At 49.3% G+C, this 27844-nt stretch overlaps 1 long non-coding RNA gene across 1 annotated transcript; it reads left to right on the forward strand.

Moving 5' to 3' along the window:
* Positions 1-798: 798 nt before the first annotated feature.
* LOC133955511 (uncharacterized) lies at positions 799-8045 on the forward strand. The gene is made up of 3 exons (XR_009920885.1): positions 799-1245; positions 5575-5670; positions 5864-8045. It is a non-coding gene; the product is annotated as an uncharacterized LOC133955511 (long non-coding RNA).
* Positions 8046-27844: the final 19799 nt, after the last annotated feature.

Here is a 27844-nt window from a genome sequence, read left to right on the forward strand (position 1 = left end):
CTGTGGACGACCTGTAGACGACCTGTGGACGACCTGTAGACGACCTGTGGACGACCTGTAGACGACCTGTAGACGACCTGCAGACGACCTGTAGACGACCTGTAGACGACCTGTAGACGACCTGTGGACGACCTGTAGACGACCTGTAGACGACCTGCAGACGACCTGTAGACGACCTGTAGACGACCTGTAGACGACCTGTGGACGACCTGTAGACGACCTGTAGACGACCTGTAGACGACCTGTAGACGACCTGTAGATGACCTGTAGACGACCTGTAGACGACCTGTAGACGACCTGTGGATGACCTGTGGACGACCTGTAGACGACCTGTGGACGACCTGTAGACGACCTGTGGACGACCTGTAGACGACCTGTAGACGACCTGCAGACGACCTGTGGACGACCTGTAGATGACCTGTGGACGACCTGTAGACGACCTGTGGACGACCTGTAGACGACCTGTGGACGACCTGTAGACGACCTGTAGACGACCTGCAGACGACCTGTAGACGACCTGTAGACGACCTGTAGATGACCTGTAGATGACCTGTGGACGACCTGTGGACGACCTGTGGACAACCTGTAGACGACCTGTAGATGACCTGTAGACGACCTGTAGACGACCTGTAGACGACCTGTAGACGACCTGTAGATGACCTGTAGATGACCTGTGGACGACCTGTGGATGACCTGTGGACGACCTGTAGACGACCTGTGGACGACCTGTAGACGACCTGTGGACGACCTGTAGACGACCTGTAGACGACCTGCAGACGACCTGTAGACGACCTGTAGACGACCTGTAGACGACCTGTGGACGACCTGTAGACGACCTGACAGCGGCTCAGGATGACGGACAGCTGATCCACTGGGACTCGACTGTGTTAATGTGAACACATCTAGGAATCACCAGGAGACAAGATGATGGACACACAGATGTTTCAGGCAGAGAAACCAAAGAAGAAGAATTATTGAGATTGAAATCGGCAGAAGCCGTCTTTTTCTTCTTCTTTGGTTTCATTTGATGATCTGACATGAAGTCTTAACTTCCTCATTAACGCTGCATTTCATTCTGTCACCTGTTGGTGGCGTCATTTCCTCTTTGTGTCAAAGTGACTTTTAATCCAGTTTGAACTTTTTGAATCCTTTGAACTTTTCTGAATTCACAGGGTTACACAGCGCTGCACCTCGCCGCCATCCACGGCCACCGGCAGGTCGTCCACGCCCTCATCAACACCTTCAGTGAGTCAATACAACCACCTGTAGAGAGTCAATACATCCACCTGCAGTGAGTCAATACATCCACCTACAGTGAGTCAATACATCCACCTGTAGAGAGTCAATACATCCACCTACAGTGAGTCAATACATCCACCTGCAGTGAGTCAATACATCCACCTACAGTGAGTCAATACATCCACCTGCAGTGAGTCAATACATCCACCTGCAGTGAGTCAATACATCCACCTACAGTGAGTCAATACATCCACCTGCAGTGAGTCAATACATCCACCTGCAGTGAGTCAATACATCCACCTGTAGAGAGTCAATGCATCCACCTGCAGTGAGTCAATACATCCACCTACAGTGAGTCAATACATCCACCTGCAGTGAGTCAATACATCCACCTGCAGTGAGTCAATACATCCACCTACAGTGAGTCAATACATCCACCTGCAGTGAGTCAATACATCCACCTGCAGTGAGTCAATACATCCACCTGTAGAGAGTCAATACATCCACCTGCAGTGAGTCAATACATCCACCTGTAGAGAGTCAATACATCCACCTGCAGTGAGTCAATACATCCACCAGCAGAGAGTCAATACATCCACCTGTAGAGAGTCAATACATCCACCTACAGTGAGTCAATACATCCACCTGCAGTGAGTCAATACATCCACCTACAGTGAGTCAATACATCCACCTGCAGTGAGTCAATACATCCACCAGCAGTGAGTCAATACATCCACCAGCATTGAGTCAATACATCCACCTGCAATGAGTCAATACATCCACCTGCAGAGAGTCAATACATCCACCTGCAGTGAGTCAATACATCCACCTGCAATGAGTCAATACATCCACCTGCAGTTAGTCAATACATCCACCTGCAGAGAGTCAATACATCCACCTGCAGTGAGTCAATACATCCACCTGCAATGAGTCAATATATCCACCTGCAGTGAGTCAATACATCCACCAGCATTGAGTCAATACATCCACCTGCAATGAGTCAATACATCCACCTGCAGAGAGTCAATACATCCACCTGCAGTGAGTCAATACATCCACCAGCATTGAGTCAATACATCCACCTGCAATGAGTCAATACATCCACCTGCAGAGAGTCAATACATCCACCTGCAATGAGTCAATACATCCACCTGCAGAGAGTCAATACATCCACCTGCAGTGAGTCAATACATCCACCTGCAATGAGTCAATACATCCACCTGCAGAGAGTCAATACATCCACCTACAGTGAGTCAATACATCCACCTGCAGTGAGTCAATACATCCACCTACAGTGAGTCAATACATCCACCTACAGTGAGTCAATACATCCACCTGCAGTGAGTCAATACATCCACCTGCAGTGAGTCAATACATCCACCAGCATTGAGTCAATACATCCACCTACAGTGAGTCAATACATCCACCTACAGTGAGTCAATACAACCACCTGTAGAGAGTCAATACATCCACCTACAGTGAGTCAATACATCCACCTGCAGTGAGTCAATACAACCACCTGTAGAGAGTCAATACATCCACCTACAGTGAGTCAATACATCCACCTGCAGTGAGTCAATACATCCACCTACAGTGAGTCAATACATCCACCTGCAGAGAGTCAATACATCCACCTGCAGTGAGTCAATACAACCACCTGTAGAGAGTCAATACATCCACCTACAGTGAGTCAATACATCCACCTGCAGTGAGTCAATACATCCACCTACAGTGAGTCAATACATCCACCTGCAATGAGTCAATACATCCACCAGCAGTGAGTCAATACAACCACCAGCAGTGAGTCAATACATCCACCTGCAGAGAGTCAATACATCCACCTGCAGTGAGTCAATACATCCACCAGCAGTGAGTCAATACATCCACCAGCATTGAGTCAATACATCCACCTGCAATGAGTCAATACATCCACCAGCAGTGAGTCAATACAACCACCTGCAGTGAGTCAATACATCCACCTGCAATGAGTCAATACATCCACCAGCAGTGAGTCAATACATCCACCTGCAATGAGTCAATACATCCACCTGCAGTGAGTCAATACAACCACCTGCAGTGAGTCAATACATCCACCTACAGTGAGTCAATACATCCACCTGTAGAGAGTCAATACATCCACCTGCAATGAGTCAATACATCCACCTGCAGTGAGTCAATACAACCACCTGCAGTGAGTCAATACATCCACCTGCAATGAGTCAATACATCCACCTGCAGTGAGTCAATACAACCACCTGCAGTGAGTCAATACATCCACCTGCAGTGAGTCAATACAACCACCTGTAGAGAGTCAATACATCCACCTGCAGTGAGTCAATACAACCACCTGTAGAGAGTCAATACATCCACCTGCAGTGAGTCAATACATCCACCTGCAGTGAGTCAATACATCCACCTGCAGTGAGTCAATACATCCACCTGCAGTGAGTCAATACATCCACCTACAGTGAGTCAATACATCCACCTGTAGAGAGTCAATACATCCACCTGCAGTGAGTCAATACATCCACCTGTAGAGAGTCAATACATCCACCTGCAGTGAGTCAATACATCCACCTACAGTGAGTCAATACATCCACCTGCAGTGAGTCAATACATCCACCTGCAGTGAGTCAATACATCCACCTGCAGTGAGTCAATACATCCACCTGCAGTGAGTCAATACATCCACCTGCAGTGAGTCAATACATCCACCTGCAGTGAGTCAATACATCCACCTGTAGAGAGTCAATACATCCACCTACAGTGAGTCAATACATCCACCTACAGTGAGTCAATACATCCACCTACAGTGAGTCAATACATCCACCTACAGTGAGTCAATACATCCACCTACAGTGAGTCAATACATCCACCTGCAGTGAGTCAATACATCCACCTGCAGTGAGTCAATACATCCACCTACAGTGAGTCAATACATCCACCTGCAGTGAGTCAATACATCCACCTGCAGTGAGTCAATACATCCACCTGTAGAGAGTCAATGCATCCACCTGCAGTGAGTCAATACATCCACCTACAGTGAGTCAATACATCCACCTGCAGTGAGTCAATACATCCACCTGCAGTGAGTCAATACATCCACCTACAGTGAGTCAATACATCCACCTGCAGTGAGTCAATACATCCACCTGCAGTGAGTCAATACATCCACCTGTAGAGAGTCAATACATCCACCTGCAGTGAGTCAATACATCCACCTGTAGAGAGTCAATACATCCACCTGCAGTGAGTCAATACATCCACCAGCAGAGAGTCAATACATCCACCTGTAGAGAGTCAATACATCCACCTACAGTGAGTCAATACATCCACCTGCAGTGAGTCAATACATCCACCTACAGTGAGTCAATACATCCACCTGCAGTGAGTCAATACATCCACCAGCAGTGAGTCAATACATCCACCAGCATTGAGTCAATACATCCACCTGCAATGAGTCAATACATCCACCTGCAGAGAGTCAATACATCCACCTGCAGTGAGTCAATACATCCACCTGCAATGAGTCAATACATCCACCTGCAGTTAGTCAATACATCCACCTGCAGAGAGTCAATACATCCACCTGCAGTGAGTCAATACATCCACCTGCAATGAGTCAATATATCCACCTGCAGTGAGTCAATACATCCACCAGCATTGAGTCAATACATCCACCTGCAATGAGTCAATACATCCACCTGCAGAGAGTCAATACATCCACCTGCAGTGAGTCAATACATCCACCAGCATTGAGTCAATACATCCACCTGCAATGAGTCAATACATCCACCTGCAGTGAGTCAATACAACCACCTGCAGTGAGTCAATACATCCACCAGCAATGAGTCAATACATCCACCTACAGTGAGTCAATACATCCACCTGCAATGAGTCAATACATCCACCTGCAATGAGTCAATACATCCACCTGCAGTGAGTCAATACAACCACCTGCAGTGAGTCAATACAACCACCTGCAGTGAGTCAATACATCCACCTGCAATGAGTCAATACATCCACCTGCAGTGAGTCAATACAACCACCTGCAGTGAGTCAATACATCCACCTGCAGTGAGTCAATACAGTCGGGTCCGAGGATGTGCAGATTGATTATTTCTAATGAGTCCACACATGAGGACTCGTCTTCTGTTACATCATCAGACGTGACAAATGTTCAACAGGAGTTTTTCATGTGTCTTCAGTTGTATGTTTGTTTATAAAATATTTTCATCTCATTATAGATATAGCTAAAGCAGAGTTTCCTGAACCATTGTCTAATAAGTGACCAACAGCAGAACATGGAAACACGTTGTCTCTTCTGGTCGACAGATGCTAAAACCAGTGTCAGAGATTATCATGGGAAGACGGCTCTTCACTACTGGAGCGGCTGCAGAGACGTCTTCACCTCAGCAGAGGCTCCGGCAGGTGAGAGAAGAACCACCTGAAGTGACATCTATTTAACTTTTAGTTTGATCTTTTAGTTTGATCGATTGCCCTGCTAACATGGAGGAGGAGGGTTTATGCCCTTTACCTCACCCATTCCCTAGGAGGTGATGGATTCGAGACGGACCTCGTATGATGCTGAGTTTTAGAATGCCTCTGACCTGATGTGTTTCAGGTGGGAGGGGCCGGCGGACGCAGCGCTCCGCTCAGCCCTCGCTGCGGTTGACTCGTTCTCGGAGTCAGGGTCAGATCCACCTGGAGTTCGGGGCGGCGCCTCAGTCGTCCGTTCATGACACGTTGGACCTACATGTTTGAGTTTTCACTCCTGCTGGGAAATCTTCCTTTGATGAAACACAACGTTCAGTCCAATGAGATCAACACCGACGTTCTTCTTCTCTGATCCGCTGACGTCACACAGGGCCGATAACCTTCTTAATTGTGATTGGACGTACTGGATGAAACCTTCATAACAGTGTGTGTCCATGTCACTCAGAATTCAGAGAGGAACGTTTTGTTGATGCTCATACATCATCACAAAAACCTCTGCCGAGTTATTTATTGAGACAGCTTCTGATTACCCTCAATCAGCGCACCACAATAATCTCATCGTCTGAAACTTGTATCTTAGATCCCATTCCTACAACATGACTGAAAGAAATTCTGCCGCTAATAAAACATACTTTACTAAATATCCATCTCCCCTTCCTGTCTAAAATCATGAGAAGGATGTAGCCAATCAGCTGTGTGAGTTTCTACAGGAAATTAATATGTAGATTTTCAGTCAAGGTTTAGAGCCAATCACAGAACGGAGAGAGTCTCGGTTAAAGTTACCAATGACCTTCAGATCGAGGGTTTGTGTCTTGTCCGGTTAGATCGTAGTGCAGCATGTAACAGTTATTATGGGTTAGGGTTAGTAGAGACTAGAGCAGTTAACTGGCATCGCCAATGACGCCAAAAATTCCAGTTTAACCGCTCTAAACTGGTTTAAACACTATTTTTCAGATCGATTCCAATTTGTTCAAATTATTGATGACTCATCTGTGTGCACCAAAGGTAAACACGGTGATCCTCAGGGCTCTGTGCTCGGCAGCATTTCTTTCACCTTATATATGCTTCCACTAGAGCTGCTTCAGACCTGAACTCCTCAGTTCTCTGGAGGATCATGTGGGAGCAGAGTGACACTCAGATTCTCCTCCTCCCCCTGAGCTCCTGTATAAAGTCTCAATCCAGGAGATGTGAACACCTGTTGGAAATCGCATCATTACGATAAGTTGACATGAGATAAGATGTTCATTCATTGAGGAAATTAAAACCTGACAACACAGATCAAGGGGGAATTGTTAGAATACAAAACAACATTAGGTTTCCTAAAGGTTTACCCAGCAGAAAGCTGGTGGAGGACGTGGGGCCTGGACACCATCTGTGCTGCCGTATGAGAGGTAGTCAGGAACCCATCAGCAAATAACAGAACATGGACAAAGTCTCCAGAGACAGGTCAGCTGTCTGGCCAGCCCTGCAGGCTGCTCACTTTATTAGGAACAGCAAACCAACTCCTCCTTCATGGAGGTGTCACGGCTCGGATGCTTTAAAGAGAAGCTAGAAGTCCTTCTGTGTCCGCCACAGTACTCCACGGTACTCCACGGTACTCCACAGTCCTCCACAGAGACAATTCTGTATGTTTACTTAGTATTAAGAAATGTCTTGTGTTATCTGTTGTGCCTGTGCACTTTATATGTCTCACTGTGGGAGAGTGGGAAACGTTGTATCGATTCCTTGTATGTTCTGAACATGTGAAGAAATTGACAATAAAGCTACTTTAACTTTAACTTTAACACAGTCCTCCAAAGTACTCCACAATACTCCACAGTCCTTCACAGTACTCCACAATACTCCACAATATTCCACAGTACTCCAAAGTACTCCACAGTACTCCACAATATTCCACAGTACTCCACAGTACTCCACAGTATTCCACTAGTTCAAATGCACCAACTGGTTCAAACATTATAACGTTGGAGGTGAAGACTTCTTCTTCTTCTTCTTCTCTTGTTTAATTCTGTGTCTACTTCCTGTGATTGGTCCAAAAGTCCAAACTCTCCAACAAAGTACCAACCAACAGAACCTGGTTCAGTCTGATCCAGACCCAGAACTCCTCTTCTGCTCTGAGGAACCTTTCACTGATGTTCAGGACTGAACTGACGAGTCTGAAGCTCTGAATCAAACCAGGTGTGAACGAGTCCTTTGTGTGGACTGAAAGTGACTTTTATTCTTCTTCTGTGAAGATGAAGATTTTTCTGTCATTCTCCTTCATCTTTTAATAAAACATCAGGGTTTTCACTGTAAATAATTTTTTAACGTTTCTCGGTTTCCAATAAATGAATAAAGGATTTATTGTCCAAAGGTTCTTTGAAGCATCTGACTGAGCTCTAATTATGAGGAATGTCTGAACGTCTGCTTCAAAGCTACATCGTCTCATAAACATTTGTTTCTCTCTGACAACAATTATTCATTAGATGCTAATTTCCTTCGACAAGTTCCTCAGAAGGAGCAGGAATGAAGGGAGCACGTGTCGACGGTTTGATTCCCTCTGTGAGCACGTTCCGGTGTCAGGAGATCTGACGAGCCATTGATCACAAGGAGATGGTATGTTCCTGAGCGGGGGTCGGGCAGCATGTCTTCACCGAGCCGGAGAGGGTCAGCGTGTTCGTTTTGGAGCAGTCGCACAAACCACTGAGCTACACACACATTGATTCAGAGCAGACACTCACGCCACTGATCTGGTGAATCAAACAAACACAGACTCAACAGATCTGTGATTGAACAGCTGAACATGTAAGATGATGTCATAGCACACGTGAATCTGCTCGTTGTCTTTGTCTCACTGTGAAACTGATAAAACATCAGATATTCATAAAGGTTTTTTTATTGTTTCTCTTTTCAAAACACACTTTATTCTTTTTCATTATTTCACATCTATATGTCACTTTAAAATCTGAACTAAATGTATCTATTTTATTTATATAAATCCTCTTCTCCAGATGTTGATGCCTCCCGGTAAGCTTAGCTTAGCATAAACAATGGTAAATCTTAGCTTAGCATAAAGACTTGACATAGAGGGAAATATTCAACTTGAAGGCATAAAGATGGGAAACAGGTAAAGCAGCGATCTGAGTTTTGATAGATGATGGATAGATGAAGAAGAAGAAAGAGAAGCTGATGAAAACAGAAGAGGATCTTTTCTCATGCATAAGTTTAAAGATCAACTCTTCTTCCTCTTCTTCCTCTTCTTCCTCTTCTTCCTCTTCTTCCTCTTCTTCCTCTTCTTCCTCTTCTTCCTCTTCTTCTTCTTCTTCCTCCCCTTCTTCCTCTTCTTCCTCTTCTTCTTCCTCTTCTTCTTCCTCTTCTTCCTCTTCTTCCTCTTCTTCTTCCTCTTCTTCTCTCCGTCATGTGACTGCAGAGCGGCGGTCTGTCCGTCTGTTGATAAACTGTCCGATCCCAGATGTGATCATTCTGCCCTCAGGTTGGTGATGAGCTCGGGGGATCACTCCTCTCTGATCACATGTTGAGCTTCGGAATGAGACAAGCAGAAAATCATTATTTGGAGCTCAAACTGAAAATGAGTTTGGTGCCGAATCTCAGAAAAATCGTGTAGCCCTGTATAAAATCATTAGGATACAGTGCATAAAATGAATCTCAAAATAGCATAACAAATGTTGTATTAAAAGAGAAAGTTCATGATAATTAGATAAGTTCATATTATTAAAAATAGTAGTTAAAATAAGGTTAAATACGGGATAAAATGTAATAAATATAATATGTACAGTTAATAAGTTTAACTATTTACAGTTAAAAAAGTAAATAAATAAATAGATGTCTGGTTAAAAGGCTCTGAGATTGAGAAGACGAGAGATTTATTGATTTGAGTGCTTTTAATGTGAAATCTAGCTTTTTCTCAGTTGTGTGTCAGTCATTCAGTTTCTGCATTTCTCATTGGGTAGTAGCAAATTCACAGCCAGTCCATGTCATCCGTCTGGTATGGGGAGGGACATGAAGTGCAGGTTGTCATTTCATATAACTGATGTGCATTTATTTTATTTTGTTAATATTTTACTTCCTGAGAGAGGAGCTCACAACAATTTTATTTATTTCATATTGTTAATAAACACCTGTGAAGGTTTTGACTTTTAAAATACAGTTGTGGTGGTCTTTAATATTAATTAGAGGATTTTAAACAAAAGATAAGATTCGTTTCAAATATTCTTCTGAGATCATATTCATTTTTTGTGTTTACGAACTCAGGTTCACAATATCATCATCACAACTAAATATCAAAATCTCAAGAAGGAACTTTGAACAGAAACAAAAAGTGAGTTCACGACAGATGTGATGTTTAGTGGAGGAAGATGCGTCACTCTGTCTCTAACCTGTGAGAGCAGAGTTTGGATGACTGATGACTACAGGTGATCAGTTTATTTAAAAAATTAATAATTACACTGTGTCTTTAACATGTTGAATCATAATGTTGTTCCACCCAAACCATAAAATGTGAAACACAAACAGCTGATGTGATGATTACATAATTTGTGTACAGCAGGGAAACACAGAGCCACAGGACAAACAAACAAACAACAACAATATTTCTCCAGTTTCATTGTGTTTGCATATAATCTGGAGCTGTAATCTGAGAACAAGACGTTCTGGGCCCCCGGCATCCTCCCCTGACCCCTGACCCCTCAACCCTGACCCCTGAACTCTGACCCATCAACCCTGACCCCTGACGCCGGCCGAGGCCCCTCTTCGTGTTCGCTTCGTCACAGACGAGCGAGGAGGGAGGAGGGAGGAGCGAGGAGGGAAGAGGGAGGAGCCAGGACAGAGGAGTGAGGAAAGAGGAGCGAGGACAGAAGAGTGAGGAGTGAGGAGGGAGGAGGGAGGAGCGAGGAAAGAGGAGTGAGGAGGGAGGAGCGAGGAGGGAGGAGGGAGGAGGGAGGAGGGAGGAGGGAGGAGGGAGGAGCGAGGAGCGAGGAGCTTGGAGGGAGGAGGGAGGAGGGAGGAGGGAGGAGGGAGGAGGGAGGAGCGAGGAGCGAGGAGCTTGGAGGGAGGAGGGAGGAGGGAGGAGGGAGGAGCGAGGAAAGAGGAGCGAGGAGCGAGGACAGAAGAGTGAGGAGTGAAGAGGGAGGAGGGACGAGGGAGGAGCGAGGAAAGAGGAGTGAAGAGGGAGGAGGGAGGAGGGAGGAGCGAGGAAAGAGGAGTGAGGAGTGAAGAGGGAGGAGGGAGGAGCGAGGAAAGAGGAGCGAGGAGCGAGGAGCTTGGAGCGAGGACAGAAGAGTGAGGAAGGAGGAGCGAGGAAAGAGGAGCGAGGACAGAAGAGTGAGGATGGAGGAGGGAGGAGGGAGGAGTGAGGAGCAAGAGGAAAGGAGGGAGGAGCAAGGAGGGAAGAGGGAGGAGCCAGGAAAGAGGAGTGAGGAGGGAGGAGTGAGGAGCGTGGAGCGAGGACAGAAGAGTGAGGAGGGAGGAGAACCGTGGTTCTCAGCAAAGCTCAAGCGGCTTCGTCAAGCTAAAGAGGAGGCCTTCAGGAGTGGGGACAGGATCCTGTTCAGCCAGGCCAGGAACACACTGACTAAGGAGATCAGAGTGGCAAAGAGGAACTACTCTGAGAAGCTGACAAACTGGTTTTCAGCTAACGACCCTGCTTCAGTGTGGAGAGGCCTGCAGGACATCACTGACTACAGGAAAACCTCCCCCCGCCCCATGGAGAACCCTAAACTGGCTGAGGATCTGAATGTGTTCTACTGCAGGTTTGATCACCCCACATTAACACCTCTCACCCGCTCCAACCCGGTCTTCACACAACGATCAGCACCCCCTGTTATCACCTCCCCCCTCCTCCCTGACTGCCCACCAGCACTGAGGGTCCTTGAAGAGGATGTGTGCCAGCTCTTTCAGAGACAGAAGACAAGGAAGGCACCAGGCCCAGACGGTGTGTCCCCCTCCTGTCTGAAAGTCTGCGCAGATCAGCTGGCTCCAATCTTCACACGGATCTTCAACAGATCTCTGGAGCTGTGTGAAGTCCCCTCCTGCTTCAAACGCTCCACCATCGTCCCAGTCCCTAAGAAACACTGCATCACCGGACTGAATGACTACAGACCCGTCGCCCTGACGTCTGTGGTCATGAAGTCATTTGAAAGACTGGTGTTGACCCATCTGAAGGACATCACAGGCCCCCTGCTGGACCCCCTGCAGTTTGCCTACCGGGCTCACAGGTCAGTGGACGATGATGTCAACATGGGGCTGCACTTCATCCTGAAACACCTCGACTCCCCAGGGACCTACGCAAGGATGCTGTTCGTGGTCATCAGCTCGGCGTTCAACACCATCATCCCAGAAGTCCTCCTCACCAAACTCATCCAGCTCACTGTGCCTGCCTCCACCCGTCAGTGGATCAAAAACTTTCTGATAGACAGGAAGCAGCAGGTGAGGCTGGGTGAAATAACCTCCAGCACTGGTCAGTCAGCACTGGTGCACCTCAGGGATGCGTGCTCTCCCCACTGCTCTTCGACATTTCAGTCGTCTGCAAATTTGATAATGATGAGTCTGCATACAGGCGGGAGGTCGAACAGCTGGTCCTGTGGTGCGGTCGCAACAACCTAGAGCTGAACACGCTTAAAACCGTGGAGATGACAGTGGACTTCAGGAGGAGCCCCCCAGCACTGCACCCCCTCACCATACTAAACAATACTGTGTTGGCTGTGGAATCATTCAGGTTTCTGGGATCCACAATCTCCCGGAACCTGAAGTAGGAACCCAACATAAATACAGTCAGAAGGCCCAGCAGAGGTTGTACTTCCTGTGCCAGCTTAGGAAGCACAACCTGCCTCAGGAGCTGCTGATCCTCTTCTACACTGCAGTCATCGAGTCTGTTCTGTGCACATCCATAACTGTCTGGTTTGGATCGGCCACTGAATTGGATAAGAACAGACTCCAACGGACAGTCAGGTCTGCAGGAAAGATCATCGGTGCCAACCTGCCCACCATCCAGGACCTGTACACCTCCAGAGTCAGGAAACGGGCAGGAAAGATCCCTGCAGACCCCTCTCACCCTGGACACAACCTTTTCCAACTCCTCCCCTCTGGGAGGCGCTACAGATCTCTGTTCACCAAAACCACCAGACACAAAAACTGTTTCTTCCCCCTCGCCGTCTCACTACTGAACAGCCAAACCACTGTGGCACTGTGCAATAACTCTGGATCCTTATAATAACCACTGTATATATTAATTATAATATAAATTATATATAATATATATTATAATTATATTTAATTATGTTTACTTATTCACTCACACTGGATAATTGTAATATGCACACTTGCACTTCTTTTCTTAGACCGTCGCACTGTTCGGACTGTTTGTATTGTCTTGTTTTGTTATGTTTGTTTTTGTGATGTGTATTCTGTGTAAGCACCTGAGAGCCACTTTACCAAGTCAAATTCCCTGTTTGTGAAAACTTACTTGGCCAATAAAACTGATTCTGATTCTGATTCTGATTCTGAGGAGGGAGGAGGGAGGAGGGAAGAGCTAGGAGGGAGGAGCGAGGAGGGAGGAGCAAGGAGGGAAGAGGGAGAAGCAAGGAGCCAGGACAGAGGAGTGAGGAGGGAGGAGCAAGGAGGGAAGAGTGAGGAGTGAGGAGTGAGGAGTGAGGAGCGAGGAGCGAGGAGCGAGGAGGGAGGAGCTAGGAGGGAAGAGGGAGAAGCAAGGAGCCAGGACAGAGGAGTGAGGAGGGAGGAGCAAGGAGGGAAGAGTGAGGAGTGAGGAGTGAGGAGTGAGGAGCGAGGAGCGAGGAGCGAGGAGGGAGGAGCTAGGAGGGAAGAGCTAGGAGGGAGGAGCGAGGAGGGAAGAGGGAGGAGCGACGAGCTAGGAGGGTGGAGGGAGGAGGGAGGAGCGAGGAGGGAGGAGGGAGGAAAGAGGAGCGAGGAAAGAGGAGCGAGGACAGAGGAGCGAGGAAGGAGGAGCAAGTAGGTTGGAGGGAGGAGCGAGGAGGGAGGAGGGAGGAGGGAAGAGGTAGGAGGGAGGAGCGAGGAGGGAGGAGCAAGGAGGGAAGAGGGAGGAGTGAGGAGGGAGGAGTGAGGAGTGAGGAGTGAGGAGTGAGGAGTGAGGAGTGAGGAGCGAGGAGCGAGGAGCGAGGAGGGAGGAGCTAGGAGGGAAGAGCTAGGAGGGAAGAGCGAGGAGGGAAGAGGGAGGAGCGACGAGCTAGGAGGGTGGAGGGAGGAGCGAGGAGCGAGGAGGGAGGAGGGAGGAAAGAGGAGCGAGGACAGAGGAGCGAGGAAGGAGGAGCGAGTAGGTTGGAGGGAGGAGGGAGGAGGGAGGAGCGAGGAGGGAGGAGGGAGGAGGGAAGAGGTAGGAGGGAGGAGCGAGGAGGGAGGAGCAAGGAGGGAAGAGTGAGGAGTGAGGAGTGAGGAGTGAGGAGTGAGGAGTGAGGAGTGAGGAGTGAGGAGTGAGGAGCGAGGAGGGAGGAGGGAGGAGTGAGGAGGGAGGAGTGAGGAGTGAGGAGTGAGGAGTGAGGAGTGAGGAGTGAGGAGCGAGGAGGGAGGAGCTAGGAGGGAAGAGCGAGGAGGGAGGAGGGAGAAGCAAGGAGCCAGGACAGAGGAGTGAGGAGGGAGGAGCAAGGAGGGAAGAGTGAGGAGTGAGGAGGGAGGAGTGAGGAGTGAGGAGTGAGGAGTGAGGAGTGAGGAGCGAGGAGCGAGGAGCGAGGAGCGAGGAGCGAGGAGCGAGGAGGGAGGAGCTAGGAGGGAAGAGCTAGGAGGGAGGAGCGAGGAGGGAAGAGGGAGGAGCGATGAGCTAGGAGGGTGGAGGGAGGAGGGAGGAGCGAGGAGGGAGGAGGGAGTAGCGAGGAGCGAGGAAAGAGGAGCGAGGACAGAGGAGCGAGTAGGTTGGAGGGAGGAGCGAGGAGGGAGGAGGGAGGAGGGAGGAGGGAGGAGCGAGGAGCGAGGAGTGAGGAGCGTGGAGCGAGGACAGAAGAGTGAGGAGTGAGGAGGGAGGAGTGAGGAGCGAGGAGTTAGGAGCGAGGAGCGAGGAGCGAGGAGGGAGGAGCGAGGAGCGAGGAGCGAGGAGGGAGGAGCGAGGAGGGAGGAGCAAGGAGGGAAGAGGGACGAGCGAGGAGGGAGGAGGGAGGAGTGAGGAGTGAGGAGTGAGGAGTGAGGAGTGAGGAGTTAGGAGCGAGGAGCGAGGAGCGAGGAGGGAGGAGCTAGGAGGGAAGAGCTAGGAGGGAGGAGCGAGGAGGGAAGAGGGAGGAGCGACGAGCTAGGAGGGTGGAGGGAGGAGGGAGGAGCGAGGAGGGAGGAGGGAGGAGGGAGGAGCGAGGAGCGAGGACAGAGGAGCGAGGAGCGAGGAGGGAGGAGCGAGTAGGTTGGAGGGAGGAGCGAGGAGGGAGGAGGGAGGAGGGAGGACAGAAGAGTGAGGAGTGAGGAGGGAGGAGTGAGGAGCGAGGAGCGAGGAGTGAGGAACGTGGAGCGAGGACAGAAGAGTGAGGAGTGAGGAGGGAGGAGTGAGGAGCGAGAGGAAAGGAGGGAGGAGCAAGGAGGGAAGAGGGAGGAGTGAGGAGCGAGAGGAAAGAAGGGAGGAGCAAGGAGGGAAGACGGACGAGCGAGGAGCTAGGAGGAAGGAGGAAGGATGGAGGAGCGAGGAAGGAGGAGCGAGTAGGTTGGAGGGAGGAGGGAGGAGGGAGGAGGGAGGACAGAGGAGGGAGGACAGAGGAGGGAGGACAGAGGAGGGAGGAGGGAGGCGAGAGGCAGCTAATAACTCGACACAAACAATGGCTGACACCGGCCCCTGTGGAAGCCGAGGACACAAAGAGACGCTGCGCCTCAGATCCAGTTATCTTTGTTCTGTGGGAGAGAACAATAAGCTCGGGGGGGGGCTGCCACTCTCATCTTTGATACTGGGTTATTGTTCCTGAGCTTCAGCAGCCAGCGGCTCCACATCTAATGATGAAGAGTGGCCTGGAGAGGCAGAGGAAGATGAGTCTCCAGAGAGCCCTGGGAGCCCGCTGCCCTTTGGGACACATGTGTCTGTCTCCTGTCACCGGGACCCAGCAGAGACACAACAGTCATCACGTGGAGACATCATGTGTTATATGAGTTTACAGAACATGTTCCTCTTCAGGTGTGCAACAGGGGAGCAGCTCCAGTGCATGAGGCCCCTGCATGAGACCCCCTCTGGCCCCCCCTCAGTCAGGAGCGCCAGGCGTCTCTGTTTCAGCAGATCAGGATTCTAAATGTTTCCTGCACATTTTAGAGAGAAGAGGAAACATGTGCAAAAGAAAAGCTTTTATTTCCTGACAGATTAATTCAAATCAGCCTCAAGAGAAAGATCCTCTTTAAAGAGGCTTGGAGATGTAACATGTGACATGTGGCTCACCCACATCTCCACCATGACCACAGACAAATCCACACAGATTCTAAATCTTTCTCTTCAAATGACACAAATTATTTATTATTTATTTTTCATATCTATACAAACATAATCACGTGATGCTCATCAAAAACTCCGCTATATATCATCATCCTTTACATTTTTATCAAACATCAATAATTATTCACAGATATAATAGATTTCAGAAAAGAAACAATAAACAGGTAAAGAGCAAAAGGTTCACAGGATAACAAGATAAATCATTTTGTATTAAACTGCAGCAGGGGCGAGAGACACAGGGACAGAATAGAGAGAGAGAGGGAGCGCCTGATTAGACGGAGAGCAGCCGAGTGGAAAACTCATTAAACAATGTTTAAGCCTCTTAATCAAATCAATTACCAGAGTAACTGCTCGCTGATAGCTCTTATCACTGCTGCTCCAAAGCTTCTCACGGTTTAATTACCAGGAGAAAACCTGCGCTGGGATTGAACACAGAGAAAAAGTCCTGAGGATGTTTTTGTCTTACGGTCGGGGGGGAAACAAACGATGAGAGAAAACACGTCATTCTGTAAATTCATCTACATTTAGTTCACACGCATTTTAAATTTGTGCTTTTATTTCTGTGTTTGGTTTCCACCACTTCCTGCTACTGGTCACCAACCAGTCAAAACTTAACAATCACATCTTCTATAATACGCAAAACAGGTTCCTGTTCAAAACACAAGATCAGACACACAACTGATAAACTGAGGAAATACTGGAGAATGTCTGTGTGTGTGTGTGTGTGTGTGTCTGTCTGTCTGTGTCTGTCTGTCTGTGTCTGTCTGTCTGTGTGTCTGTGTGTGTGTGTGTGTGTTTCTGTCTGTCTGTCTGTGTCTGTCTGTCTGTGTGTGTGTGTGTGTGGGTCTGTGTGTGTCTGTGTCTGTCTGTCTGTGTGTGTGTGTGTGTGTGTCTGTCTGTGTGTGTGTGTGTCTGTCTGTCTCTGTCTGTCTGTGTCTGTCTGTCTGTGTGTGTGTGCGTTTTAGTGTGTTTGAATGAATTGGTGTTGATGGACTGTGGAACGGGTCCAGGTGATTAACCTAATGCAGATGTTTTGTGAACACACACACACACACACACAGCTTCGTGGCAGCTGTCCTGAGCTTTAATTGGAGCAGGGCAGATTAGAGGCTCATCAGATGGACCTCAGCCTCTCCACAGGTCACCAGTCTCTTGAGGACAGCTCCGGTGGAGAGGGTGTGAGGGTTGGAGCTGAGGAGTGATCCCAGTGCACGTGCACACGGCTGATCCGTGCACACGTACAGCTGCTGGACAAAAGGGAGGTTGACAGGTCAGAGACGCTGAGACACAGATTGTTGAATGAGGACTTCAGGTGAAGAGGGTTCGGGTCCCTGAAGAGGAAGTGATTGACATGTTCAGGCTGTTCCTGATTTTGGTGGTTTTGATAAACTTTTCCATGGAAACAGCGAGCTCCACCAATCAGAGACGTCGCTACTACACCTGAGGATTGTGGGTAGTGTAGTACTGCTTCTTGTACATCGTGAATAAAATATTACGGCCGATAATAAAAATCTCTATTCAGAAAATATTGGGTGTTTTCCTTAAGAAACCAAATGATCATTCTGTATTAACACATGTCCGAGCTGAACACATCGACTGGTTCCACCATCGTGCTGAGTCGGCCTCCTTCACTGAGGTGCTGCCAACAGGAGCCAATCACAGCTCTTTGATATGTCCTCAAACCTGTTCTTAAAACAAATGAACAATTGTCAATGATTAATTCTCTAAATGCGATAAAGACCGAAAATAATAAATCAGCCAGCCACACGGAATCTGAGTCGCTGCTGGGCTCTTGATATGATCTGAATAATTAGCGACAGCTGAATCAACCCTGAGGAGCAAACAGTTCCTCTTCATGCTTCGTTATTCACATGGAGCTGAAACACTGAGACGACACTGAGCAGAGACAAAGACACACAAAGACGAGTAAAAGACAAATGATGAAGGACACAGGAAATATTGAAGATGCTGATATTTGCTCTGCTCGGGTGAGTGACATGTGGCTCTGATAGAATAACATCAGTTTCATTTCAGTGTCAGAAATTCATGTTCCTCAGAGGACGAGCCCTGCTGACTGTCTCTGAGGTTTCTATGTCGTGTCTCCAACCTGTCTTCACCCAGAGGCATTATGGTTTCAGGTTGTCTGTCCTGAACGTAATATCTGCAGAACGCCTTGAGGGATTGTTTTCTCATTTGGCACAAACATTCACTTGGACTCAATGATGACCTGACTAGATCTCAGGGTTCAAAGGTCAAAGGTCACAGGGCCCTTTCAAGGTAGCCGACTAAGTCAGGTATTCCTGACGTCCAGGAACACCTGAGGAACATGTCAGGAACATGTCAGGAACACTTCAGTTACATGTCAGGAACATGTCAGGAACATGTGAGGTACATGTCAGGAACATTTCAGGTACATGTCAGGAACATATGAGGAACATGTCAGGAACATGTCAGGAACATGTCAGGAACATGTCAGGAACATTTCAGTTACATGTCAGGAACATATGAGGAACATGACAGGAACATGTCAGGAACATTTCAGTTACATGTCAGGAACATGTGAGGAACATGTCAGGAACATGTGAGGAACATGAAAGGAACATGTCAGGAACGTGTCAGGAACATGTCAGGAACATTTCAGTTACATGTCAGGAACATATGAGGAACATGACAGGAACATATCAGGAACGTGTCAGGAACATGTCAGGAACATTTCAGTTACATGTCAGGAACATGTGAGGAACATGACAGGAACATGTCAGGAACGTGTCAGGAACATGTCAGGAACATTTCAGTTACATGTCAGGAACATATGAGGAACATGACAGGAACATGTCAGGAACCTGTCAGGAACATGTCAGGAACATTTCAGTTACATGTCAGGAACATGTGAGGAACATGACAGGAACATGTCAGGAACATTTCAGTTACATGTCAGGAACATGTGAGAAACGTGTCAGGTACATGTCAGGAACCTTTCAGTTATATGTCAGGAACATGTCAGGAACATGTCAGGAACATGTCAGGAACACTTCAGTTACATGTCAGGAACATGTCAGGAACATGTGAGGTACATGTCAGGAACATTTCAGGTACATGTCAGGAACATATGAGGAACATGTCAGGAACATGTCAGGAACATGTCAGGAACATGTCAGGAACATTTCAGTTACATGTCAGGAACATATGAGGAACATGACAGGAACATGTCAGGAACATTTCAGTTACATGTCAGGAACATGTGAGGAACATGTCAGGAACATGTGAGGAACATGAAAGGAACATGTCAGGAACGTGTCAGGAACATGTCAGGAACATTTCAGTTACATGTCAGGAACATATAAGGAACATGACAGGAACATATCAGGAACGTGTCAGGAACATGTCAGGAACATTTCAGTTACATGTCAGGAACATGTGAGGAACATGACAGGAACATGTCAGGAACGTGTCAGGAACATGTCAGGAACATTTCAGTTACATGTCAGGAACATATGAGGAACATGACAGGAACATGTCAGGAACCTGTCAGGAACATGTCAGGAACATTTCAGTTACATGTCAGGAACATGTGAGGAACATGACAGGAACATGTCAGGAACATTTCAGTTACATGTCAGGAACATGTGAGAAACGTGTCAGGTACATGTCAGGAACCTTTCAGTTATATGTCAGGAACATGTCAGGAACGTGTCAGGAACATGTCAGGAACATTTCAGTTACATGTCAGGAACATGTGAGGAACATGACAGGAACATGTCAGGAACGTGTCAGGAACATGTCAGGAACATTTCAGTTACATGTCAGGAACATATGAGGAACATGACAGGAACATGTCAGGAACGTGTCAGGAACATGTCAGGAACATTTCAGTTACATGTCAGGAACATATGAGGAACATGACAGGAACATGTCAGGAACGTGTCAGGAACATGTCAGGAACATTTCAGTTACATGTCAGGAACATGTGAGGAACGTGTCAGGTACATGTCAGGAACCTTTCAGTTATATGTCAGGTACATGTCAGGAACATATGAGGTACATGTGAGGAACATGTGAGGAACATGTCAGGAACATATGAGGACACACTTGAAATAAACCATTATTAGAATCCAGCTGTCAAACTTCTCAGCAGATAATTACAGACGTGTGTTATTCAGTGTTTTTACTGAAACTCACTCTTCTGCTGATGTCATGCAGCTGATGGGACACGTCAGAGTCTTCAGAAGCTTTGACAGGCGGAGGCTCAGTAAATAAAAAACGTCTGAGTGAAGCTGTGCACTTTAACAACCTTCTCAACACTGAAGACAATTCAGCAGGGAGCTTTTATGAATCACCTCCATTTTGAAGTGTTTTCTTCTTTAGTGACATCCTCCTCTCCTTCACGACAGCTGCTCGGGCCCCAGGAGACTCAGATTAAACATGGCTTTAGTTCGTTTGAGGAGTTTGACTGTGCACTCACAAGACGATTATAGTTAAGAACAAAGTCACCCGCTGACTTGAAACAGAAGATAGACTTCCTGGTAACTCGTGGAAATGATGAAATGTCTGCCATCTTTTTTTGGGTGGAATGAAGACGTGATTTATTTCACACCATCGAAAGGTTTCTCTCTTCCAGCTCCTTTGAGATGTGAAAGATTAAAATCTCACTTGACTTCCACTGACTGGTTCACACACGGCCTCCTGTCTTCACAGGCGTGATGAGGAGCACATGATCCTTCAGACCAATCAGCTGCTCCGCTTACATCACTGTCTGAAGCACTCACTGACCCCGACTCACAAAGCTCATCTGCAAAAACATCAACAACATCTGCACAGGTCATTGTCATAGGATTACAACAACAACAACAACAACAACAACAACATTTTATATGTTTAGCTCAAAATGTCTGTTTATATCCTCACATGATTCAGATGTTTTTTAAAGATAAGAAGAATCATCAGAGACAAGCCTGAGAGCCATCTGTCCTATCGTCTGTCCCCTGACCCTGTCCTCCTGCCTGTCCTCTCATCCTCTAGTCTGTCCCCTGATCCTGTCCTCTCATCTGTCCCCTGACCCTGTCCTCTGGTCTGTCCCCTGACCCTGTCCTCTGGTCTGTCCCCTGACCCTGTCCTCTGATCTGTCCCCTGACCCTGTCCTCTGGTCTGTCCCCTGACCAGGTCCTCTCATCTGTCCCCTAACCCTGTTCTCCTGCCTGTCCTCTAGTCTGTCCCCTGACCCTGTCCTCTGGTCTGTCCCCTCACCCTGTCCTCCTGCCTGTCCTCTCATCCTCTCATCTGTCCCCTGACCCTGTCCTATCGTCTGTCCCCTGACCCTGTCCTCTCATCCTCTAGTCTGTCCCCTGACCCTGTCCTCTGGTCTGTCCTCTCATCTGTCCCCTGACCCTGTCCTCTAGTCTGTCCCCTCACCCTGTCCTCCTGCCTGTCCTCTCATCTGTCCCCTGACCCTGTCCTCTGGTCTGTCCACTGACCCTGTCCTATCGTCTGGTCTGTCCTCTTGTCTGTCCCCTGACCCTGTCCTATCGTCTGTCCCCTGACCCTGTCCTCTCATCTGTCCCCTGACCCTGACCTATCGTCTGTCCCCTGACCCTGTCCTCTGGTCTGTCCCCTCACCCTGTCCTCTCGTCTGTCCCCTGACCCTGTCCTCTGGTCTGTCGCCTGACCCTGTCCTCTCATCTGTCCCCTGACCCTGTCCTCTCGTCTGTCCCCTGACCCTGTCCTCTGGTTCGTCCCCTGACCCTGTCATCTGGTCTGTCCCCTGACCCTGTCCTCCTGCCTGTCCTCTCATCTGTCCCCTGACCGTCCTCTCATCTGTCCCCTCACCCTGTCCTCCTGCCTGTCCTCTAGTCTGTCCCCTTACCCTGTCCTCTCATCTGTCCCCTGACCCTGTCCTCTGGTTCGTCCCCTGACCCTGTCCTCTCGTCTGTCCCCTGACCCTGTCCTCTGGTGTGTCCCCTGACCCTGTCCTCTCATCTGTCCCCTGACCCTGTCCTCTCGTCTGTCCCCTTACCCTGTCCTCTGGTCTGTCCCCTCACCCTGTCCTCCTGCCTGTCCCCTTACCCTGTCCTCTCATCTGTCCCCTGACCCTGTCCTCTGGTTCGTCCCCTGACCCTGTCATCTGGTCTGTCCCCTGACCCTGTCCTCCTGCCTGTCCTCTCATCTGTCCCCTGACCGTCCTCTCATCTGTCCCCTCACCCTGTCCTCCTGCCTGTCCTCTCATCCTCTCATCTGTCCCCTGACCCTGTCCTATCGTCTGTCCCCTGACCATGTCCTCTTGTCTGTCCCCTGACCCTGTCCTATCGTCTGTCCCCTGACCCTGTCCTCTCATCTGTCCCCTGACCCTGTCCTATCGTCTGTCCCCTGACCCTGTCCTCTGGTCTGTCCCCTTGTCTGTCCCCTGACCCTGTCCTCTGGTCTGTCCCCTGACCCTGTCCTCTCATCTGTCCCCTGACCCTGTCCTCTCGTCTGTCCCCTGACCCTGTCCTCTGGTCTGTCCCCTCACCCTGTCCTCCTGCCTGTCCTCTAGTCTGTCCCCTTACCCTGTCCTCTCATCTGTCCCCTGACCCTGTCATCTGGTCTGTCCCCTCACCCGACCTCCTGCCTGTCCTCTCATCCTCTCATCTGTCCCCTGACCCTGTCCTCCTGCCTGTCCTCTCATCTGTCCCCTGACCGTCCTCTCATCTGTCCCCTCACCCTGTCCCCTGACCCTGTCCTCTCATCTGTCCCCTGACCCTGTCCTCTGGTCTGTCCCCTGACCCTGTCCTCTGGTCTGTCCCCTCACCCTGTCCTCTGGTCTGTCCCCTGACCCTGTCCTCTGGTCTGTCCCCTGACCCTGTCCTCTGGTCTGTCCCCTCACCCTGTCCTCTGGTCTGTCCTCTGGTCTGTCCCCTGACCCTGTCCTCCTGCCTGTCCTATCATCTGTCCCCTGACCGTCCTCTCATCTGTCCCCTCACCCTGTCCTCCTGCCTGTCCTCTAGTCTGTCCCCTTACCCTGTTCTCTCATCTGTCCCCTGACCCTGTCCTCTGGTTCGTCCCCTGACCCTGTCCTCTCGTCTGTCCCCTGACCCTGTCCTCTGGTGTGTCCCCTGACCCTGTCCTCTCATCTGTCCCCTGACCCTGTCCTCTCGTCTGTCCCCTTACCCTGTCCTCTGGTCTGTCCCCTCACCCTGTCCTCCTGCCTGTCCCCTTACCCTGTCCTCTAATCTGTCCCCTGACCCTGTCCTCTGGTTCGTCCCCTGACCCTGTCATCTGGTCTGTCCCCTGACCCTGTCCTCCTGCCTGTCCTCTCATCTGTCCCCTGACCGTCCTCTCATCTGTCCCCTCACCCTGTCCTCCTGCCTGTCCTCTCATCCTCTCATCTGTCCCCTGACCCTGTCCTATCGTCTGTCCCCAGACCATGTCCTCTTGTCTGTCCCCTGACCCTGTCCTATCGTCTGTCCCCTGACCCTGTCCTCTCATCTGTCCCCTGACCCTGTCCTATCGTCTGTCCCCTGACCCTGTCCTCTGGTCTGTCCCCTTGTCTGTCCCCTGACCCTGTCCTCTGGTCTGTCCCCTGACCCTGTCCTCTCATCTGTCCCCTGACCCTGTCCTCTCGTCTGTCCCCTGACCCTGTCCTCTGGTCTGTCCCCTCACCCTGTCCTCCTGCCTGTCCTCTAGTCTGTCCCCTTACCCTGTCCTCTCATCTGTCCCCTGACCCTGTCATCTGGTCTGTCCCCTCACCCGACCTCCTGCCTGTCCTCTCATCCTCTCATCTGTCCCCTGACCCTGTCCTCCTGCCTGTCCTCTCATCTGTCCCCTGACCCTGTCCTCTGGTCTGTCCCCTGACCCTGTCCTCTGGTCTGTCCCCTCACCCTGTCCTCTGGTCTGTCCCCTGACCCTGTCCTCTGGTCTGTCCCCTCACCCTGTCCTCTGGTCTGTCCTCTGGTCTGTCCCCTGACCCTGTCCTCTCATCTGTCCCCTGACCCTGTCCTCTGGTCTGTCCCCTGACCCTGTCCTATCGTCTGTCCCCTGACCCTGTCCTCTGGTCTGTCCCCTCGTCTGTCCCCTGACCCTGTCCTCTGGTCTGTCCCCTGACCCTGTCCTCTCATCTGTCCCCTGACCCTGTCCTCTGGTCTGTCCCCTCACCCTGTCCTCTGGTCTGTCCTCTGGTCTGTCCCCTGACCCTGTCCTCTGGTCTGTCCCCTCGTCTGTCCCCTGACCCTGTCCTCTGGTCTGTCCCCTGACCCTGTCCTCTGGTCTGTCCCCTCGTCTGTCCCCTGACCCTGTCCTCTGGTCTGTCCCCTGACCCTGTCCTCTCATCTGTCCCCTGACCCTGTCCTCTGGTCTGTCCCCTGACCCTGTCCTCTCATCTGTCCCCTGACCCTGTCCTCTGGTCTGTCCCCTGACCCTGTCCTCTGGTCTGTCCCCTCACCCTGTCCTCTGGTCTGTCCCCTGACCCTGTCCTCTGGTCTGTCCCCTGACCCTGTCCTCTGGTCTGTCCCCTCACCCTGTCCTCTGGTCTGTCCTCTGGTCTGTCCCCTGACCCTGTCCTCTCATCTGTCCCCTGACCCTGTCCTCTGGTCTGTCCCCTGACCCTGTCCTATCGTCTGTCCCCTGACCTGTCCTCTGGTCTGTCCCCTCGTCTGTCCCCTGACCCTGTCCTCTGGTCTGTCCCCTGACCCTGTCCTCTCATCTGTCCCCTCACCCTGTCCTCTGGTCTGTCCTCTGGTCTGTCCCCTGACCCTGTCCTCTGGTCTGTCCCCTCACCCTGTCCTCTGGTCTGTCCTCTGGTCTGTCCCCTGACCCTGTCCTCTGGTCTGTCCCCTCGTCTGTCCCCTGACCCTGTCCTCTGGTCTGTCCCCTGACCCTGTCCTCTGGTCTGTCCCCTCGTCTGTCCCCTGACCCTGTCCTCTGGTCTGTCCCCTGACCCTGTCCTCTCATCTGTCCCCTGACCCTGTCCTCTGGTCTGTCCCCTGACCCTGTCCTCTGGTCTGTCCCCTCACCCTGTCCTCTGGTCTGTCCTCTGGTCTGTCCCCTGACCCTGTCCTCTCATCTGTCCCCTGACCCTGTCCTCTGGTCTGTCCCCTGACCCTGTCCTATCGTCTGTCCCCTGACCCTGTCCTCTGGTCTGTCGCCTCGTCTGTCCCCTGACCCTGTCCTCTGGTCTGTCCCCTGACCCTGTCCTCTCATCTGTCCCCTGACCCTGTCCTCTGGTCTGTCCCCTCACCCTGTCCTCTGGTCTGTCCTCTGGTCTGTCCCCTGACCCTGTCCTCTGGTCTGTCCCCTCGTCTGTCCCCTGACCCTGTCCTCTGGTCTGTCCCCTCGTCTGTCCCATGACCCTGTCCTCTGGTCTGTCCCCTGACCCTGTCCTCTCATCTGTCCCCTGACCCTGTCCTCTGGTCTGTCCCCTGACCCTGTCCTCTCATCTGTCCCCTGACCCTGTCCTCTGGTCTGTCCCCTGACCCTGTCCTCTGGTCTGTCCCCTCACCCTGTCCTCTGGTCTGTCCCCTGACCCTGTCCTCTGGTCTGTCCCCTGACCCTGTCCTCTGGTCTGTCCCCTCACCCTGTCCTCTGGTCTGTCCTCTGGTCTGTCCCCTGACCCTGTCCTCTCATCTGTCCCCTGACCCTGTCCTCTGGTCTGTCCCCTGACCCTGTCCTATCGTCTGTCCCCTGACCCTGTCCTCTGGTCTGTCCCCTCGTCTGTCCCCTGACCCTGTCCTCTGGTCTGTCCCCTGACCCTGTCCTCTCATCTGTCCCCTGACCCTGTCCTCTGGTCTGTCCCCTCACCCTGTCCTCTGGTGTGTCCTCTGGTCTGTCCCCTCACCCTGTCCTCTGGTGTGTCCTCTGGTCTGTCCCCTGACCCTGTCCTCTGGTCTGTCCCCTGACCCTGTCCTCTGGTCTGTCCCCTCACCCTGTCCTCTGGTGTGTCCTCTGGTCTGTCCCCTCACCCTGTCCTCCTGTCAGCACTGTGAGCACGATGCTTGAAGGCGAGGGACCTTCAGTGGTTCACTGCGTTCTGTGATGCATTGTGGGAAACACGGAGTCCACTGTAGGATTTCACTGAGTGAGCAGCTGAACTCACATCAGGATAGTGATGGAGCTCAGAACCTGTTTTCATAGAGTTGACTTTAAGAAGCTGTTTCAATTAGTTTTCTCCACTGATTCAAATTCAATATCAGCTGGAATATTAAATCAAAGTTAAAATATCTGTAGAAAAGTTTTGCTTGATGAGATTATTTTTCTCTTCAGACAGATAAAGAGAGTCAGTGAGAAGCTGTCTTCCAACAGAGGACGAGGATCTGAGGTTTGAAGACAGTGGAACTCGTCTCCTCCGTGGAACTGGGTCACGTCTGAATCACTTCAAGAGACAGAGGGAAAACTCAGGTTTCACATGTTCACATGTCACAGTAAGAAAAACTGGATATTTGTTCAGACGTGATTTCAAACAGAACCTGGAAGTGTGACGGTAACGCATGATGTGATCTGATGGCTTTGATCATAGATATATATAAAGGCTAGATGTCTCGTCCGCACATGGCGGCCATCTTGCCAGGGGTTGCTCGCCCACCCATAACATTGTGTTGGTAGTGGAACATGCACTTTTTAATTAACTATAACTTACTCAATTTTCAACCGATTTTTAAACGGTTTGGTTTGTTATAAACCTCAGAGATGTAGTTATGACACTTCATAGTTATGAATAATTATCTTTTGTTCTAAAAAATAGTATTATGTTCTAAAAATAGGTACAAGATTTCCCTTTACAAATATACATCAAGAAATGCTGCATGTTGAAATCCCCACCCTTTACAAAGATGTTTACTTATGAATAATTATAACCATGGCTTTTCATATGAAAATAACATTAAACAAACAGATAGGTGCAATAAATACACACATGCACAAGGTATTTATGTCAAATCAATATATAGGCTACTAAAACTCAACATACAGAATGGCAACATGAGATATATGTATACTTTTATAATAGGAATATTACTAATATAATAAAATAATTTGAATTATTACATGTTTAGTTTAAACAAGTAATAATTAAAATGTTGTATTATATATGTAATATTCTTTTTATAAAAGTGACATTTATTTGCAGGAAAAAAAGGTGTTAGATTTCCATTTACAAATATACATATATATAAATCCCCCCCCTTAGAGGGAACTAGACTACTGTGGAGGTATACACATGGAGGACAGACATAAAAAATGAAATCAATAAAAATCTATAATACTTATTAACCTCTTAAGAGTCGGATGAGATTCGCCTAAAACGCTGATATGATATGATAATGTTTGAATGTTGACCCTATTTTCTCTCCTCAAGGCACGACTCTCTTCTCCTCACTCTCGCTGAGGCTTCTTCAAGTTTGGCCTTTATAGCCTTAGGGCAGGGGTCGGCAACCTTTACTATCGAAAGAGCCATTTCGCCCCCTCTTCCCCCAAATTAAATGTGTCTGGAGCCGCAAAACATATTTGATAACACAGGTTATAAAGTTATATATATATATAGTTATACAATATATATAAAAACTATAGTTTGTTGCATTTATTAAATTATAGAACGACAATAAAAAAACTGTTGACATTTAACTGCTATTTTAACCTGTTAAAAAAAGGAAAACACCAAACTCTTATGAAGAGGAGAACAAAATGTGTAGGCCTATTTTGAAATAAATGAAATACAGAAATATGTTTTTT

This window comes from Platichthys flesus, chromosome 6 (genome assembly GCF_949316205.1).
Source record: "Platichthys flesus chromosome 6, fPlaFle2.1, whole genome shotgun sequence".
Lineage (NCBI taxonomy): Eukaryota > Metazoa > Chordata > Actinopteri > Pleuronectiformes > Pleuronectidae > Platichthys > Platichthys flesus.